The following is a 15,016-nucleotide window of genomic DNA, read 5'->3' as shown; positions in this document are numbered from 1 at the left end:
GCGCGTATAGTGACAAACTCTGGGATCTTGTCTTAGATGACGATAAGCCAGCTAAAAAGATGGCTAAACTATGGAGAGTTGTTTATAATGAACTTTTAATGGTACAGGCAGGAAAGAAAGCCACAGAAAAGATTAAAGTTGCACAGGACCGTAATCGTCTTTACAGGGAACATGGTCCCTCTCCCTTCTCTGGTCCGCCTAATCCCCCCACCTTTGCTACGGTTCACGTACCCCCTGAGGCTCTTGCCTCTGAGTTGCCTTCCGCGCCTCCCCCCCCCCCCCCCCACCTCCTGCTCCTCCCACGCCTTCTTTGCCGCAGCCTGCTCCTCCGCCCTTGCCTCACCCGTCTCCGCCGGACTGTTCTCGCTCGCGAAACCCCTTTGTTAGCCCTGAGCCTGTCCCTGGGGCAGAGTCTGACCTCGCGGAGGCCATGGCTAGGGGCCATCGAGAACTTTGAGCTGCGGTTGCTCGTGAGGGCTTACAAAAGGGTGATTCTGACATGCTGGCGGCTGCTCAGGACAGCATAGCGTTCCCTGTCTTATTTGTCCCTAATCCGCAAGGGGGCGGCAATATCGCGCAGGTGACTAATCTGGATTGGAAGCTGTTAGCTCAGCTACGAGCAACGGTGGGGAATTACGGTGTCACCAGTGAACCAGTTAAACAGATGCTTGATTATATTTTTAACGCTTTTACCCTTCTTCCTGCTGACATTAAAGGCATTACTAAGCTCATGTATACCCCGCATCAGCGACTGCTTTTTGAGGCTCGCTGGAGGGAGGAGACAGCTGTTAGTGCAGATCTCGCTAGACCCCAGGGAGATCCGTTAGCAGATATCACTGTAGATGAACTTCTAGGACAGGGTCAACATATGAGGGTTGAGGCTCAGGCTGCACTAGGCCCTGCTAAATTGCGGGAAGCTATGGCAGTTGCTAAGAAAGCTATGGATAAAGTCCGAGCCCCGGGTGGGATCCCTATGTATATGAACATTAAGCAAGGCAGAGAGGAATCTAGGCTCTTTTGTTGATAAAGTCATGGAGGCAATTTCAAAAGCCGGGGTGCAAAAGCACATGCACGACCCATTATTAAAACAATGTCTCCTACAAAATGGTTACCAAGCCACCCGTGCCCTTATTACCTCCACCCCAGGGGATTGGACTGTCCAGCAACTTTTAGAGAAAGCTGCGACCATGCCCACTGGCTCGCAACTATTCTTAGCACAAGCCTTAGCAAAATTAGGTGAAGGGCTTAAAGAACAGGCTATTAGCTCTCAAAATCAGGTTATGGCAGCCCTTGCTCCTCTCCAAGCGGCAGCAGCACGTCCCCGCCCAGCTCCAGGTGGCCGCATGAAGTGTTATCGCTGTGGGACACCCAGTCATATTCGTCGCGAATGTACAGCTGCAAGAATTTAGTGACCCAGCGCGAACAGCGGCCGCGCAACGACACAAGTAACCGCTCCAGCACCTCTACCTGTCCCCGCCCAGCGACAAGCGGAAGTCTCGGCCTGGACCTGGCAGCCTCAGTAGATACCAAGTTGCTAACATCAGAAATCCATCGCATTCCCACTGGTGTCATCGGACCTGTGTACATTAATGGCCAAGCTATGGGAGGACTTATTGTAAGTCGTTCATCTGCAATTACAATGGGACTCCTAGTAGAGACTGGTCTTGTTGATGCTGACTCCGCTAAAGAAATTTTTATTTTAGCACATACCGATTATCCTCCCGTTAAGATCCCGGCAGGACAAAAGTTAGCACAACTAGTACCATTACCACATCTGGCTTCAAGCATTCCGCCTGTTTGTGATGCACCTAGGTGTCAGCCAAGTCCTGGCTCTACTGGATCTCTGACCTTACTCACTATTGATCTCACCTCCCGCCCACGGAAGCGTTGTCTCCTGCTGCATCAGGCAGAGTCCATCACCTTGGAACCTATCCTCAACCCCCGACGCCCATGCCTTGGGTGCGCTACAAAGACCCCAAGACGGGACTTTGGCAAGATCCTGTAAAAACCTTGTACTGGGGAAGAGGTTACTTATGTGTGTCTACTCCGACAGGTCCCCTATGGGTTCCGGCCAAATGGACTAAGCCTGTTGTCACTGATGAGCAACCCACAACAGAAGAAGAAAAGAAGGGTACAGAGGAAGATCTCACAAATCCTGCAGGAAGTTGAGCAGCGGTTTTGCATTACCTTCCTTGTGGACTCTGAACAGGAGATAGAGGGTTATCTCCTCCCACATTTGCAGAGACACTTTTTGCGCTTTTGCCAGTCTAGTTGCTTTGCATGTAATTGTAATAATCATAAGGCGTGGGTAAGATTGCTTTGCGGAGGCTGTAATTTACAGTGGTGGGTCCACCAGCAACATCTATCAGAAGGGTTTTGGTGTCAGTCTTGCAGTTTTCACTGGCACCGTGAGACGGCTCAAGGAGCATTAGTACAACTCACAGGCAAAAATATCATTGACAGTTTGCAATTAGTTGAAAATCTTGAAGATCTGCGGCTAAGAGAATTAGCGTGGTCAGTACAGCATTTAGCAAAAAAGATCTTAGCCGATAGCTACTCTGTAGTTTTGCAATCCTCGTGCCAACCAAATATCGGGGTCCCCATTCAGTGGCAAGTTGACCCAAGAAAGTGGGATCATGTTTGCCGGCGGTTTAAGCATCGTGCTGCTAATCGCAGGCTCAGTAATGGGTCACCCCCTTTCCTACCCTCCTAAGGTGTTTGACCCTAGAGATAATATCTGGGTCTCCTTGGCACGTGAATTGAACACCACAACATTCTGTGCCTCCCTAGCCACACCCAGTACCCCATTTTTGACATGCTTAGTTGGAGTACCACTAACAGATAATACATGGTGTAACTTCGTAATCGAGACCCAGAACCAGTTCAAAATTATTAGACCATTAAAATCCACAATGAATATTACCGCTGGCCTACAAGAGTATGATAGCTGGGATGATAAACTCCCGGTGGGCCCTGAGCCACAAGAGATAGAACTAGTTGATTCTCTTAACGCTACAGCCTGTATTTATATTAATAGTTCACGTAATTTATGCCAAGAGGGCAGCCTTAATGGCTGTTGACTGAATGAATCCAACCCCACCTTGATTTATCCTATTGGCAATGCTTCACAGTGGGATTTAGAATGGTGCAACGTTACCGTGAGAAATCGATCTCTTGCAGCCCCTGGAACGTTTTTCCCTCGAAAGTTACCCAGAGGGTTTTTCCTAATTTGTGGGAATCGTGCCTGGTCAGGTATTCCATCCAGGCCTGTAGGTGGGCCCTGTACCTTTGGCCAACTGAGTCTTGCACTTCCACAGCACCATCCTAATGCTACACACCGAACACGATGGCAGAGGTCTTTAACAGAAACTATAACACCTGAATGTCAGGATGACCTCACGCTATGGAGCAAATCAGAAGTGCTTTTTACCTCCCTTTTTGTTCCTGGTGCAGCTGCGGCACGAGCCCATCGTCACTTAGAAAAACTGGCATGTTGGGTAGTTAAACAGGCAAACGGTACCAGCCGAGTGTTGTCTGAACTTGCAGAAGACCTGAGTTCAGTCCAACACGCCCTGCTTCAGAATAGAGCAGCTATAGATTTTCTACTCTTAGCCCACGGCCATGGCTGTGAAGACTTTGAAGGAATGTGCTGTATGGATCTTGAGGATCATTCTAAGTCCATCCACGCCGAAATTAAGAATTTGATTGAACACTCCCAAAAAATAAAAAAAGACTCCGGATTTTTCGGATTAGAAGGACTTACAGAGTGGATGGGCTTAGAAGGATGGACGAAAAGTGTGATTAAATCCTTAATGCTGTTGCTAATAATTGTTTTGCTTGGTTTACTTATGCTTAGCTGTATAATGTCATGTGTAAAAAATTTAATTTTGAAGTCAGTCAATATGACTATGATCATGCAAAAAGAAAACAGGGGAAGTGTTGAGAGTCTTTCTGAAGAATGGCTAAAAAGCAAAGGTCATGATAACACAGCAGGCTTAGTAAAGATGCAGACACTGAGTCCTTGATCAAGAGGTTGCATAGATAACAGAATGTGCATTCAGATAAGTAAGAAGACAGAAACCATATGGAAGAGGAAGATAAGACCACCGTGTTTGCAGATCCCACGGAATAGCGCCCACCAATGAGGAGCTCGACTTTTGCAATATGTATGAGCTAATTAGTAGTACTATAAGTATGTGTAGTTTATGATAATAAACGAGACTTGCTGAACATCATGCCTTGAGTGCTTGTCTCCCGTGACTCCACCCGACATATATCAAACCAGGAGTCCCGTGGAAAGGAAATATATATGGACAGACAGATTCTTGATAGCTGTTTCAGAGAGATGTTTATTTCTCCAGCCGCATGGCCGGGGCTCTGCCGAGGAACTGTTCCAGTCACCGGACCAAGGGTCCTTCTGCCCGCGCAGGGAACACAAACCAACCACTGGGAACAAGGCTGAGCAGGGGCAGGGAAAGCCCGTGTCTGTCCCCTCAGGGCCCCTCTCCCAGGGCTACATGGCAGGGGAGGGACCCCAACAAATATTGGAGTCAAAATATATGCCGATGGAAGAATATTTTCGTGAATATTGTTTAATGACGGAGACTGTTGAGCAATGTCAGCTGTGTCTTGGCGAAAGGAAGCCTGGCGCAGGGACTGTGCGGCCCAGGCCACGTGCACCGAGTGCTATGCGAGCAGCAGCGAGGCAGTTCCCGCGTGCGGGCGGAGCCAAGCGAGCCACAGTGTCGGTGGCGGAGCGGGGCGCAGTGGGAGCGGCGGACCCGGCGGTGCCCACCCAGCCGCGCGCAGCGCGTGTTGGAACAAGCCCCGGGAATGCCCGACCGAGAGGGACGGCGTGCAGGCGGCGGCTGGCGGCGGCCGGCCGGCGGCTGGCGGCAGCGTTGGTAGAATGGAGCCGCGCCCAGCCGAAAGGCGCGCTAGAGCAGGGCGCGGGGGGGTCGTCGCTCGGGGGCCCGGCCGAGATGTGGGTACAGCGCCTGGCATCAGCAGCGAAGCTGCGACCAGACGAGGCGACGCACGGAGAACTGAGCAGCGCGGCCCGGCCCGGCCCGCGCAGCCCCGAACACGACCCCGGGAAGAGCGCGCAGGCACCAGCAGCCCTGACAATTCCAACACGGGAGCGACCGAAAGAGAGAGCAAAGACGCAGCGAGACAGAAAACAGCAGCCACTCGGAAAAAGGAAAAGATCATAGTACCTAAGATCTTAGGGATAGTAAAATGGTATAATGTTAAGCAAAATTATGGTTTTATAACAAGGTGTGACAACCAGCAAGACATATTCGTGCATAGAACTGCTATTAAAAAGAATAACCCTGAAAAATGCATCCCAAGCTTGGGAGATGGAGAGGTGGTAGAATTCAAAATTATACGAGGTAGAAAAGGGTTACAAGCATCGCAGGTCACTGGGCCTGATGGTGTTCCTGTAAAAGGCAGTATATATGCAAAAAATCGTAGTCATGTTAGACAATATCTCCATTGTAAGCCCCCCCTACAGTCTCCCTTTCCTAATCCCACCTTTCCCTTTTACCCTATGTCCTATTACCCTCAGTGTATTCCCAATCCGTTTTTTCGTCCATGGTTTCCCTCACAAAACCATGCTTTTGCCAATTGTTTCCCCAAAAATCCCTTTCCAATGCCGAGTGGGGGATGAAAAGGGGGAGGGAAGAAGTTAAACCCTCTCCTGCCTCAGTTTCCCCACAAAGCATGCTCAGAGAGTTCTGTCTCCCTTCTGACAGCCCTAAGATGTTCCCCAGAATCTGTTTAGACATTTAAAGGCTCAGGAGGGTGGCTTGTTTTGTTTTGAAACTGTTCTTGTTATGTTTATCCAGTTGTTTTCATTCTCCTTTTATTAAAATAAAATGGGTGAGATGTTGGGGTCTTCTCTCCCCGTTGTGTAGCCCTGGGAGAGGGGCCCTGAGGGGACAGACACGGGCTTTCCCTGCCCCTGCTCAGCCTCGTTCCCATTGGTTGGTTTGTGTTCCCCTGCGCGGGAAGAAGGACCCTCGGGTCCGGTGACTGGAACAGTTCCTCGGCAGAGCCCCGGCCATGCGGCTGGAGAAATAAACATCTCTCTGAAACAGCTATCAAGAATCTGTCTGTCCATATATATTTCCTTTCCACGGGACTCCTGGTTTGGTATATGCGTGTTGCAGTATCCCCACTGCAACACTAGTTCGGGGGCTGTTTTCCCTTTTTGATGACCCTTGCAATGCATGATAGCTACTTCCGTAGGCTTCCAAATGCTCTGTAAAAGTGCAAGAATCTGTTTAGCATGCTTAACTTTATTACCTTGAGCAGCCAGCAGGCCACGTTCCTTCCAAATAGCTCCGTGGGCATGAACAACACTGAAGGCATATTTGGAATCAGTCCACATGTTCACCTTCTTCTCCTCACTCAGTTCTAGAGCTCTCGTTAGTGCAATGAGTTCAGCCTTCTGTGATGATACATCTGGAGGTAAGGCTTTTGCCTCAATGATTTTATCTGAGGTGGTTACAGCATAACCGGTCATCCTCCTACCGTTTCTCATGAAGCTGCTCCCATCAGTGTACAGTTCCCAGTCTGGATCTTTCAAAGGAACATCTTTCAGGTCTGGTCTGCTGGAATAAGTTTCCTCTATTGTCTGCAAACAATCATGCTCAGGAAAACTGTCAAGTAACGTGGATGATAAAAACATCACAGGGTTTACCACAGAAGTTGTCTTTAGAGTAACATCATACTGTTCTAACAACACAGATCGGTATTTGAGCATCCTGCTAGGGGAGAGCCAGTGTCCCCCCTTTTGCTCCAGCACATTTATCACTGTATGGGGTACATACACGACAATGTGCTGCCCAAGGGTGAATTTACGGGCCTCCTGTATCAGAAGGACTGTTGCTGCCACAGCTTTCAAGCATCCTGGACAACCCTGGGCTACATTGTCTAGTTGTTTTGAGAAATAGGCCACAGCTCTTCGCTGGTCTCCAAGGTGCTGTGCCAGTACCCCCAGGGCAACATTCAGTCGCTCATGTGTAAAGAGTTCAAAAGGTTTAGTCAAGTCTGGCAGCCCCAGAGCTAGGGCTGACATCAAGGAATGTTTCAGCTGTTTAAATGCAGCCCTGGCATTCTCTGTCCACATGATTGTCCCCTTTTCAGCTGCTTTAGGGACCTCATATAAAGGTCTCACCAGTATACCATAGTTTGATATCCACAGGCGACACCAACCTACCATTCCCAGGAAGGCCTGCATCTCCCTTACGGTATGGGGTTCTGGAAGTCGACAGATGGCTTCCTTCTGTTCTCTGCTGAGTTGTCGATGTCCACGGAAAATTTCTGGGCCCAGGTATACTACTGTTTCCTGGCAACCTGTGCCTTCTCTTTCGAGACCCGATACCCACTTTGGCCCAAAAAGTTCAACAGACTTACAGTGAGCTCGATGCAGTCATCTCGTGTCTTGGCTGCTATCAAGATGTCATCAACATACTGGAGAACCGCTCCTCCTGGTTCTTGTTTCCTCCAGTCCTCAAGCTCCTTTGCCAGCTGGTTTCCGAATATCGTCAGGCTGTTTTTGAATCCTTGTGGTAAAACTGTCCAGGTGAGCTGGGTCTTCCTCCCTGTTTCTGGATTCTCCCACTCAAAGGCAAAGAGTTCTTGGCTATTCTTATGCACAGGAATGCAGAAAAAGGCATCCTTGAGATCTAAAACAGTGAACCACCCTAATTCATTGGTTAGTGTTGCCAAAAGTGTGTAAGGATTCACTACCACTGGGTGTATGTCCTCTGTTATCTTGTTGATTTCCCTCAAATCCTGTACCAACCTGTAGCTTTTACCATCAGCTTTCTTTACTGGCAAGATTGGTGTGTTGTACCTGGATTCACATTCCACTAACAACCCAAATTTGAGAAACTTTTCAATCACAGGTACTAATCCCTTACGAGCTTCTAATTTCAGAGGATATTGTCTTTGTCTTACTGGTGTAGCTCTTGTTTTGAGTGTGATACTCACAGGTTCAGCTTTTTTGGATCTCTCAGGAGAATCATTGGCCCACACTATTTGAATGACAGCTTCTTTAACTTCTTTGGGAATTTTTCCATGGCATTCTTGTACAAGTATAGCAGCTGCTTCGATAATTTTAGATTCTGGGATTATAACTTTCATTCCCCTTTCTTTTGAAAACTTAATTTCTGCTTCTAGGTTTTCTAATAAATCTCTGCCTAATAATGGCATTGGGGAATTTGGCATATACAGGAACTGGTGAGTGACCCAGTGTTTTTCCAATTTAAATTTTAAAGGTTGGAAAAAAGGCTTTGTTTTATTTCCTTCTGTAGCTCTAATCACATCCACAGTGTCTTGACTCAGTTTACCTTTTAAAGTATTTAACACAGAATACGTTGTTAACTCAACAAACACTCCTTTCTGGTATGGCTTCAGCTTTTCCATCTGTTCTGGGACATTGGGATCCTAGCCAGGGTTTGCTAGGGGATAGATATCATTAACTGACCCTTGAAGACTCCCAGTTGCAATTTGAATTTCTATAGCAGATACAGCAGCTTTGTTGACCATTTCTCTCTCTGTTTTATCCAATAATTCATCTAGCATAACATTTAGATCACCCCAATCTGGGTTTTGGGATTTTATGGCCATTTCTACATGCATAGCTACTCTTTCCGGGTTGTCCCTGTACTTCCCAGTTGAGTTTTTCCACTGCTGTAATTCTCGGAGAGAAAATGGTGCCTTTATATAAATGACTCCTTGATTTCCCACAGCCTGTCTCAGAGGTGCTTCTAATGCAAGTTCTTCCTCCCCCCCTTTACCTGCTTTGGACCTTGTGTGTTTAGCGATGGGACTGACTGCTCTCATAGCTTCTCGGGCTATCCTGCCTCTCCTTCTACCACCCTCCCCGTGAGAACCATCTGTATCAAAATCATCCCATTCGCTTTTAATTGAAATTGGTTCATTGGTTTTAAAACTTGTTCCAGGCAAATGTTGATCAGGAACTGTCTCGCTCTTTGCGACAGTGGAAGGGTAGGGAGGCAGGGGCTGCAAGCAGCTTGTCCCGTCCCTAGCTCTGCAAGAGCCGCCTGGGTCGGGGCCATCGCATCTGCCCTCAGCTTTAACACTGCCTGTGCCGCAGGGTGGGGAGAGCGAGCGGCTCCTCCTGCCTCTGGGTCGGAAACTTGCGGTTCTCTGTATTGGGGAATGTCGCCGCAATTGCCCGTGTCCATTTCTACCTTCACTTCTGTGTTCAGGGTACTCGGGGAAAGGCGGCCAGCCTGCCCCTTCCCCTCCCCCTTCCCCGTCTCTGTTTCTGGAAAAGTCAGGGGGCAGCGGCCAATCTGCACCTTCTCTGCCTCTGGATCGGTCAGGGGGCGGTGGCCAATCCACCCCTTCCCTGCCTCTGGAAAAGTCAGGGGGCGGTGGCATACCTGCCTCTTCTCTGCCTCTGAAAAAGGGGGCGGTGGCCAATCCACATCTCCCCTACTTCCGCGCCCGCCCTCTGCCCCTGACGAGGCTGGGGATGGGGGGCCCCGCGCCGCTCCTCCGTCTTGGAGCCGGCCTCTCGCCCCCTCCCCTGCCCCCGCTTGGACAGCGGCAGGGACAGCGGAGGCGGCAGCGGCGGCGGAGGCGGCAGTGGCAGTGGCAGTGGGGGAGCCACTGCTCCCCCATCCCCCACCCACACCTGTGCTGGCTGCCCTGGCGGTGGAGTCGGTGGCGGCGGCGGCGGCGGTGGTGGCGGCGGTGGTGGGGGAGCCACTGCTCCCCCATCCCCCTCCGTGCGGGCTGCCCCGGCGGTGGAGTCGGTGGTGGCGGCGGCGGTGGGGGGGGAGCCACTGCTCCCCCATCCCCCGCCCCCACTTGTGCAGGCTGCCCCGCCGGCGGAAGCGGAGGCGGTGGCGGTGGCGGCGGCGGAGCCGCCACTCCCCCACCCGCCCCCGTGCGGGCTGTCCCGGCGGTTGAACAGGGTGGGGAGACCCTCTCCCATTGCGCAAAGCTGGTGCTACCATATCTGTATCTATCATATCAATTTCTCTGTCCGTATTAGTATACGAGTCAGCTTGCTGCGTCTTTTTCTTTCCATTTTTCTTCCTCAAAGTCATTTCCATATTACTTTTGTCTACCACATATGCTTCTTCCCTGTTCAAATACATAGTAAAAAGTTCTGCATATCTTAGTTCATCAAACCTACGTGATGATATCAATTCTACCATCAGGTCATTAATGATGTTATTGTCCAAACTCCCATAGCGAGGCCAATTTCCTTGACTTAATTTTAAAGTCGGCCAAACCCGTGTGGACAATTTAATCAATTCTCGGGGGTTCAAAGTAGTTTTTCGCCCTGTCAGCCATTTCCAGTGTTTTATTATCAGCTCTAATGGGCTGTTAGGAGGGATTTTTTCATTCACACCGCCCATGTTTGCTCACAGACAGGAAAACTCTGCCAGAGGAAAACTCTTAACTCCGGAATTCAGCCTGCAATCTGGCCTTGGAATTCCGATTTCCCGGGCAGTTTATCTAGCTTACTAGACAAACACTTTAGAACAGCACTTTAAAATACTAAAAAGCAACTAGTTTTAGCAAGCAGTAAATGCGCGCGCGCGCTAAAATCTGGTCTCAAAAGGATTCAAACCCACAACTCCCGACGTCTGAACTAACCAACCAACCAACCAACCAACCAGCCAAGCAACCTCTGAGCCACTCCTGCGGCTGTGTAGGGTGCAGCCTCTGGGCTCCTGTGGACTCCACAGAGGGCATCCCCTCCTTTCCACAGTTTGCAGGGGAAAAGTTTAAGCTTTCCCCTTTCGTGGGCTTTTATGCCCCCAACCTTTCCAACCCCCTCGGAGATCTCCTTCCCTAGTGCTAGCACAGTCTTAGTAGTATTGATCCCCTTTTCACTCACCTCTTTCCGTGCTTCTGCCTTTCCGTGCTGGGTCCTAAAGTCCTGGTCACAGTCTTAGATTGTTGCTCCGGCCCCTCTGTAATTTGCCGGCAAAGACAGGGGCAAAGCAAGATGTGTTCCAACCCAAGACTGCGAGTTTCAAGGTCTTTAGGGTCCCTTCGTGGTCGCCAGCAACTGATGCCTTTTCCTGGTCTTAAAATCAAGAGGCATACACGGTTAGAAGGGGAAAAGGGATTTTACCTTGGTATTTATTTTAAGGATCCTTAGGTGTACACGTCCAGGTCATATGCATCGAGATGCACCCCGCCGAGTCTGTGTCTTCCCCCCCCAACATTGGGTATAACATTATAGATTTTACTAATTAGCATATCTATCAAAGATTCCCCAATGAGAGGCTCAAGTGAGCCCCCTCCCCAAGGAACCTTCCCCTGGATGGTTCTATCTTGGTTTACAGAATATGTTCTGGAGAGGACCTTGGGGTCTGGGGCACACTAATCCCTAGCTACGAAGCTTCTAAAATGTTTAGTCTCTTAGCTTGACAAACAAGTCTAAGAATGTAGGCAAAAAGCACTAGGAATACAGAAGTTGTAAAAAGGTATAACAGGGGTATAAAAGAAAAGGCAAAAATCTTCATGGCATCAGACTCAACAGCTGTGAGGTGTGGCAAACCAATATCACCCATTTCCCAGCCTTTGGCAGGCTCAAGTACCTCCATGTCTCAGTAGACACATTTTCCAGGGCCGTGTTCGCATCAGCCCATGCTGGTGAGAAAGCAGCTGATGTGGAATGGCACCTGGTCCAGGCTTTTGCCATGCTTGGTGTCCCACAAAAGATCAAAACAGACAATGGGCCCGCATATGTGTCAAACCGGCTATGAAGGTTTCTGCAGTCCTGGGGAATCAAGCACACCACTGGCATTCCACACTTGCCGATAGGACAGGCGATCGTCAAAAGGACTCACCAATCGCTGAAAGGGCTCCTTGAATGCCAGAAGGGAGGCTTCGAGCTGAATTCTCCTGTCGTTTGACTCAGCCAAGCCCTCTTCACATTAAACTTTCTAAACTGCACCTTTGAGGAGCTCGATCCACCTGTCCTGAGCCACTTCTACAATGAGGCAAGAGCGAGACTAAAGGAGAAGGTGCCTGTGCTTGTCTGGGACCCAGAAACCGAGGAGGTACAAGGACCTTATGACCTAGTTACTTGGGGATGAGGACACGCATGTGTCAGTACATCATCCGGACTGCACTGGATCCCCAAGAAATGCGTCAAGCCCTACATACTACCAAAGGCAGTCGAGGCCAGCCCCAGCAAACATCAAGAGCCTTCAGACAACAGCAGTCCCAAAGACATCACAGTGGCTGCATGGAGGAGGAAAAGACGCCCATCTGAAGACGAGGTTGTGAACAAGCAAAACACTCTCTTCCTGTGGTACCTCGACCCTTACCCTATTTTTTATCTTATTTTACAGAATCACAGAATCACAGAATAACGAGGTTGGAAGACACCTCCAAGATCATTGAGTCCAACCCATGTCCTAACACCTCAACTAGACTATGGCACCAAGTGCCATGTCCAGTCTTTTTTTAAACACATCCAGAGATGGTGACTCTACCACCTCTCTGGGTAGGCCATTCCAGTACTTTATTATTCTTTCCGTGAAAAACGTTTTCCTAATGTCCAACCTGTACCTTCCTTGATGCAGCTTGAGACAGTGTCCTCTTTTTCTGTCAGTTGCTGCCTGGTGGAAGAGACCAACACCCGCCTGTCTACAACCTCCTTTCAGGAAGTTGTAGAGTGATAAGGTCATGTCTAAGTCTCCTTTTCTCCAGGCTAAACAATCCCAGTTCCCTCAATCGTTCCTCATAGGGCTTGTGTCCCAAGCCCCTCACCAACCTTGTTGCCCTCCTCTGGACACACTCAAGCATCTCAACGTCCTTCCTAAACTGAGGGGCCCAGAACTGGACACAGTACTCAAGATGTGGCCTTACCAGTGCCAAGTACAGGGGAAGAATGACCTCCCTGCTCCTGCTGGCCACACAATTCCTAATACAGGCTAGGATGCCATTGGCCTTCTTGGCCACCAAGGCACACTGCTGGCTCATATTCAGTTGGCTGTCGACCAGCACCCCCAGGTCCCTTTCCGCCTGGACACTGTCCAGCCACACTGTCCCGCCACACTGTCCCCAGCTTGTAACATTGTTGGAGAGTTTTGTGGCCAAAATGCAGAACTCGGCACTTAGACTTATTAAACTTCATCCTGTTCCACTCTGCCCATCCATCCAATTGATCCAAGTCTCTCTGCAGAGCCCTCCTTCCTTCCAATAGATCGACACAAGCTCCCAGCTTAGTGTCATCTGCAAATTTACTAATGAAAGGCTCAATACCCTCATCCATGTCATCAATAAAAATATTGAACAGAACTGGTCCCAGTACAGATCCCTGAGGGACACCACTGGTGACTGGCCGCCAGCTAGATGCAGCACCATTCACCATCACTCTCTGGGCCCAACCATCCAGCCAGTTCCTGACCCAGCAAAGAGTGCACCTGTCCAAGCCATGGGCTACTAGCTTTTCCAGGAGTATGCTATGGGAGACAGTGTCAAAGGCCTTGCTGAAGTCCAAATATGTAGATACAAAAATGCTGCTAGCAAGAATTTTCTTGCTATTTTCTACATCTGTGAGAGACTTTTCTCTCTCACAGAAGAGGTAGCAGAGCAGGTAAAAAACCAAGCCACCTGCAACCTTGAAAAGTCTTGTTTATGGTATAGTAGAAAAATATTTTGACAATGGATGTTTTAGGATTTTGGCCAATCACCCCAAGGGGTGGCTGATCCTTTGTCCAATTAGACTATGAAGAAAAAGTCGATAAAAGAGTTTGTAAAATAATTAAATAAATCAATCTTGCTGCACAATTCCTGCCTGCTGGATCTTCTCTCCTCCTCCTCCCTATGGTTGCAGGACACGGTGATATACCCTAGGGCCCAGGCCTGTGGTAATATTTGGTGCTGCCCGACGTGATTCTGCACTCTCTGACGTGTCCTGCTGCTGTGAGCCAAGCCGAATTTCTCTAGAGGTACACTGTTTTCCTTCCCCCCTGGGACCGGGAGGTCCGACGGGACTGAGAAATGGCGAACAGCGGCTCACAAACCGACGCTGTGGTAATGGTCTGGAAAGGTGTGTTCAGCATATTGCACACATCCATTCCTGAAAACTCAGTTGGGAATTATTAGATTGGGCTACCTTAAAAGGGATTTCCATGGACAGAGATACTGCCCTGGACTTTGCCTTATGGCAAGAACTGGGCTGTGCTGTCCAGCACAAACTCCCGTTTGGGGACCCATCAGTGTTAGAATTATACAAAACCTGGCGTTCGTTATTTATTCTGCTGACAGACCTTGACTGTGATAGCAGGGCTGGCTCGCCTATCCCGGTGATGAGTGACGGAGGAATGGCCGAGGGGGACCCCGCTGACCGGTCTTCCGGGGCAAATGATGGAGGATTCGGAAAAACCCCCCCCGGCTCCACAAGCAGAGCCTGCGCTGCCTCACCCTGCACAGTCGCAGGACTCCGCAGCCCCCAGGGACCCCGCGCCGGCAGAGGCAGGGGTATCGGGACAGCGGGAGGGCGCACAGTATGCCTTGCCACTCAGCTCGGCGACGGCCATGGCTTATCCAGGGCCTCGAATTAGTGGTTTAGCGAATTGGACCCCCGTGGCGGCTCCTAGCCCGGTTGCGTATGCACCAACAGAGCCAAAATTGCCCAGATGTCCCTTCTTAGCTGGCGTAGCACCGGGCGTGACTGCTCCGAGACTGCCTGGGTGTGGTCCGCTGCCCTCCTTGGCGCTGGACTGTTCTGCACTGCTGCAGAACCGAGCCATCGAACTTTTAATACAGCATCTGCCTTTGCTGACAGAGTTACCGAACATATCCCGGCAGCTGGGAGAATTGCTCAGCCTGCAAAAACAGCTGCTGCAGATAACAGAGGCACCCTGCCCTGCGGGGTCCACCGGGCCCGCGCCGCCAGCACCGCCCCCTCCGCCCGCAGGAGCCGCGGCTCCAAACCAAGGAGCAGCGCGGCCGGCGGCGAACCCGGAAGTAGCGCTGCCGTGGGAAAACCCGAACG

Source organism: Coloeus monedula, assembly GCF_965178545.1.
Source record: "Coloeus monedula genome assembly, chromosome: W".
NCBI lineage: Eukaryota > Metazoa > Chordata > Aves > Passeriformes > Corvidae > Coloeus > Coloeus monedula.
Note: the sequence above shows the minus strand (reverse complement) of the source record.